Raw genomic sequence first — 6000 nt, 5'->3', positions numbered from 1 at the left:
CTTACTGCACAAAAGCGAAAGAAGGGGCATCTGGGCTTTTCTCCAAAAGTTTCGGGTCTATCGACCTGCCGATATGCATGCGAGTTGGCCCATTCATCCGCTTCAAAATGGTACCGAGTTTGTCCAGATCCATCCAGATTAAGGTACCTTCAGGATGAGAGATATGGGAGCAAGCGGGTTGGCGCTGACAGGCCTCCCAAGGGACTTACTGCAAAAAAGCGAAAGAAGGGGCATCCGCTACTACGTCTGGGCTTGTTCCAAAGGTTTAGGGATTATCGACCTGTCGATTTGCATGCAATTTGGCCCATTCATCCGCTTCAAAATGGTACCGAATTTGTCCAGATCCATCCAGGTTAAGGTACCTTCAGGCTGCGATACATGGGAGCAAGGCGCTAACAGGCCTCCCTATGGGACTAACTGCACAAAAGCGAAAGAAGGGGCATCCGCTACTACGTCTGGGCTTTGTTCCAAATCTTTCGGGTTTATCGACCTGTCGATTTGCATGCAATTGGCCCATTCATCCGCTTCAAAATGATACCGAGTTTGTCCAGATCCATCCAGGTTAAGGTACCTTCAGGCTGCGAGACATGGGAGCCAGGCGGGTTGCGCTGAAAGGCCTCCCTATGGGACTTACTGCACCAAAGCGAAAGAAGCGGCATCCGCTCCTACGTCTGGGCTTTTCTCCAAAAGTTTCGGGTCTATCGACCTGCCGAATTGCATGCGGGTTGGCCCATTCATCCGCTTCAAAATGATACCAAGTTTGTCCAGATCCATCCAAGTTAAGGTACCTTCAGGCTGCGAGACATGGGAGCCAGGCGGGTTGGCGCTGACAGGCCTCCCTAAGGGACCTGCTGCACAAAAGCGAAAGAAGGGGCATCCGCTACTACGTCTGGGCTTTTCTCCAAAAGTTTTGGGTCTATCGACCTGCCGATCTGCATGCGGGTTGGCCCATTCATCCGCTTCAAAATGGTACCACGTTTGTCCAGATCCATCCAGGTTAAGGTACCTTCAGGCTGCGATACATGGGAGCCAGGCGGGTTGGCGCTGACCGGCCTCCCTATGGGACTTACTGCACAAAACGCGAAAGAAGGGGCATCCGCTACTACGTCTGGGCTTTTCTCCAAAAGTTTCGGGTCTATCGACCTGCCGATTTGCATGCGGGTTGGCCCATTCATCCGCTTCAAAATGATACCGAGTTTGTCCAGATCCATCCAAGTTAAGGTACCTTCAGGCTGCGATACATGGGAGCCAGGCGGGTTGGCGCTGACAGGCCTCCCTATGGGACTTACTGCACCAAAGCGAAAGAAGCGGCATCCGCTCCTACGTCTGGGCTTTTCTCCAAATGTTTCGGGTCTATCGACCTGCCGAATTGCATGCGGGTTGGCCCATTCATCCGCTTCAAAATGATACCGAGTTTGTCCAGATCCATCCAAGTTAAGGTACCTTCAGTCTGCGAGACATGGGAGCCATGCGGGTTGGCGCTGACAGGCCTCCCTATGGGACTTACTGCACAAAAGCGAAAGAAGCGGCATCCGCTCCTACGTCTGGGCTTTTCTCCAAAGGTTTCGGGTCTATCGACCTGCCGAATTGCATGCGGGTTGGCCCATTCATCCGCTTCAAAATGATACCGAGTTTGTCCCGATCCATCCAGGTTAAGGTACCTTCAGGCTGCGAGACATGGGAGCAAGGCGCTGACAGGCCTCCCTATGGGACTTACTGCACAAAAGCGAAAGAAGGGGCATCCGCTACTACGTCTGGGCTTTTCTCCAAATGTTTCGGGTCTATCGACCTGCCGATTTGCATGCGGCAAGTCTGAAGCCTTGCCGATTTGTCAGCTTGTTTGCTTATTCATCCGCAACATAACAAGCTATATTTGTCAAAATCCATCCATGTTAAGGTATATTTAGACCGCGAGACATGAGAGCCATGTCGGCTGGCGCTACAGCCCTTGCTATGGGATTTACTGCACAAAAACGAAACTGGGGGCATCATGTACCTACGTCTGAGGCTCACTCCAAAAGTTTCAAGTCTGAAGCCTTGCCGATTTGTCAGCTTGTTGGCCTATTCATCTGCTACATCACAAGCTATAGTTTGTCAAAATCCATCCATGTTAAGATACCTTTAGACCGCGAGACATGAGAGCCATGTCGGCTGGCGCTGACAGCCCTTGCTATGGGACTTACTGCACAAAAACGAAACTGGGGGCATCATGTACCTACGTCTGAGGCTCACTCCAAAAGTTTCAAGTCTGAAGCCTTGCCGATTTGTCAGCTTGTTGGCATATTCATCTGCTACCCAACAAGCTATAGTTTGTCAAAATCCATCCATGCTAAGGTACCTTTAGACCGCGAGACATGAGAGCCATGTCGGCTGGCGCTGACAGCCCTTGCTATGGGACTTACTGCACAGAAAACGAAACTGGGGGCATCATGTACTACGTCTGGGGCTCACTCCAAAAGTTTCAAGTCTGAAGCCTTGCCGATTTGTCAGCTTGTTTACCTATTCATTCGCTACCCAACAAGTTATAGTTTGTCAAAATCCATTCATGTTAAGGTACCTTTAGACCGCAAGACATGAGAGCCATGTCGGCTGGCGCTGACAGCCCTTGCTATGGGACTTACTGCACAAAAACGAAACTGGGGGCATCAGTACCTACGTCTGGGGCTCACTCCAAAAGTTTCAAGTCTGAAGCCTTGCCGATTTGTCAGTTTGTTGGCCTATTCATCCGCTACATAACAAGCTATAGTTTGTCAAAATCCATCGATGTTAAGGTACCTTTAGACCGCTAGACATGAGAGCCATGTCGGCTGGCGCTAACAGCCCTTGCTATGGGACTTACTGCACAAAAACGAAACTGGGGGCATCATGTACCTACATCTGGGGCTCACTCCAAAAGTTTCAAGTCTGAAGCCTGGCCGATTTGTCAGCTTGTTGGCCTATTCACCTGCTACCCAACAAGCTATATTTTGTCAAAATCCATCCATGTTAAGTTATCTTTAGACCGCGAGACATGAGAGCCATGTCGGCTGGCGCTGACAGCCCTTGCTATGGGACTTACTGCACAAAAACGAAACTGGGGGCATCATGTACTTACGTCTGGGGCTCACTCCAAAAGTTTCAAGTCTGAAGCCTTGCCGATTTGTCAGCTTGCTGGCCTATTCATCCGCTACCCAACAAGCTATAGTTTGTCAAAATCCATCCATGTTAAGGTACCTTAAGACCGCGAGACATGAGAGCCATGTCGGCTGGCGCTGACAGCCCTTGCTATGGGACTTACTGCACAAAAACGAAACTGGGGGCATCATGTACCTACGTCTGGGGCTCACTCCAAAAGTTTCAAGTCTGAAGCCTTGCCGATTTGTCAGCTTGTTGGCCTATTCATCCGCTACCCAACAAGTTATAGTTTGTCAAAATCCATCCATGTTAAGGTACCTTTAGACCGCGAGACATGAGAGCCATGTCGGCTGGCGCTGACAGCCCTTGCTATGGGACTTACTGCACAAAAACGAAACTGGGGGCATCATGTACCTACGTCTGGAGCTCACTCCAAAAGTTTCAAGTCTGAAGCCTTGCCGATTTGTCAGCTTGTTGGCCTATTCATCCGCTACCCAACAAGCTATAGTTTGTCAAAATCCATCCATGCTAAGGTACCTTTAGACCGCGAGACATGAGAGCCATGTCGGCTGGCGCTGACAGCCCTTACTATGGGACTTACTGCACAAAAACGAAACTGGGGGCATCATGTACCTTCGTCTGGGGCTCACTCCAAAAGTTTCAAGTCTGAAGCCTTGCCGATTTGTCAGCTTGTTGGCCTATTCATCTGCTACCCAATAAGCTATAGTTTGTCAAAATTCATCCATGTTAAGGTACCTTTAGACCGCGAGACATGAGAGCCATGTCGGTTGGCGCTGACAGCCCTTGCTATGGGACTTACTGCACAAAAACGAAACTGACCACTGCTGACTCCAAACTTATAAGAGAATGTAGCCACGCTAACTAGCTCCACATCCGTGTCAAAATAGTTGGATGATGAAGTTTTTGATGTAGAGGGCACTTAAAGTCGAGATATAGTAAGTCACGTCATAGCTGATTGAGCGCCAAAGTTAGGCAGTCAAATGGAAAACCGCAAAGAAATAAACTTGGCCAAAACATATTTGCGTCAACTCCAAACTTGTGGGAGAATGTAGCCACTCTTACTAGCTAGCTCCATATTTAAATTTTCAAAATATTCTGAGATTTCTGAACAAGGGCACTAAATGTCGAGATATAGCAAGTCATGTCATAGCTGATGGAGCACCAACTAATAGGCAGTCAAAATGCAAAACCGCACAGAAATAACCTCAGCCAAAACATAGTTGCATATCCCTAATTTTCTCCAGTTATATTTGGTCAGCCAACTCCATACTTGTGGGAGAATGTAGCCACATTACCTAGCTCCACATCCATGTCAAAATATTTCGAGATTGCTGATAACAACGCCACTTCCATATTCATGTCATAGCTGGCAGAGGGCCAACAGACTGATCAGCAGGCAAATGGAGAATACTGCACAGAAATATAGTCGGCCGAAACATCGATACGTATCTCTAATTGTCTACAGGTATCTGCTGAATTCAAACGTGTTGTATAATGTAGTCACACTAGCAAGGTCCCTATCCATGTCAAAATATTCCAGAATTACTGATGGCAAGGGCACTAAAAAATGAGATATTGCTAGTCACATCTTAGCTGACAGAGCACCAACTGATAGGCAGTCAAATGGAATATATTGTACATATATAGCCTTGGCCAAAACATGAATGCGCATGTCAAATTATCTTCAACTTTGCATTTGATCTGCGGACTTTAAATTTGTTGGGAACTGTAGCCACAATATCCAGCTCCCCATCCATGTCAAAAATCCGAGAATTTCTTTCTAAAAAGGGACTCATACTCGAGATTTAGCATAAGTCGTATCATAGCTGGCCCAGGGTTCGCTGACAGGCAGTCAAATAGTGCACAGAATGTCTCAAACTAAACGCATATGGATATGTCAAATTATCTCAACAAAAGCAAATCATCCTATTGCCTTTATTGTCGTATGGCTTGGAATATACATTGAGGTAAGAGCCGTTATACAGGGTCAGAAAAAGCGGAACCCAAATCCCATAAAATATATTTCATATTTAAAAGAGTATTTAGCACCGACAACAATAATGACTGAAAAAAACAATTTCATAAGCTACTTTTTTTTATTTTAAAAAAATATACAAATTGCTCAATCCGTTCAAAGAACATCACCATTTAAACACAATGACCCTAAAACCCGCCTCGTCCAAAGAAGCCATTCATTGTGCGTTTTGACTGTTTTGAACAACAAAGAAAATGACACAGCATACATATATCAACAACTACTACCAACTGTAGCATATCTTTATTAACAAACCTGGCAAACAATTTAATTAATAAAATACACTTTTTTAAAGGACGGGCCTTCGAAGGGATTCTGTGGAATACGTTTTATCGTTTATACTGAGATTTAGTCGCTGGTGATGTTTGAAGAAAGATGCGACGACGATTCTTGAAATCGCATTGGGGGGGGGGGACGAGACAGGTTTTAGGGTTATTGTGTGTAAATGATGATATTTTCTAAACGGATTGACTAATTTCAGTAATTTTTATTCATCAAACAGTACCTTGTGAAATTGGCTTTCCAGTCATTATTATTTTGGGTGCTGCATATTTTGTTTAAATATGAAATATAATGTTTTGGGGTTTGGTTCCGCATTTTTTTACTCACCCTGTAAGATTATTAAAAACAATAATTCAGTAACATAAGAAGTGCAAACACTTACCAGACTCAGTAGTGTTGAAGAAATCCTTGAGTAGCTGCGACGTTGAACCACATCAGCTTTATCAGCCTGCCATGCATGATAGCGTCCGAGGGTTACAGGAAAATTGATGAACGGATGCCCGTGAAAACCCTATAGCTAGCAAAGGCAAAACGATCAAACGGTCTTT

The sequence above is a fragment of the Patiria miniata genome, unplaced genomic scaffold (genome assembly GCF_015706575.1).
Source record: "Patiria miniata isolate m_02_andy unplaced genomic scaffold, ASM1570657v1 HiC_scaffold_13, whole genome shotgun sequence".
NCBI classification, from domain to species: Eukaryota; Metazoa; Echinodermata; class Asteroidea; order Valvatida; family Asterinidae; genus Patiria; species Patiria miniata.
Note: the sequence above shows the minus strand (reverse complement) of the source record.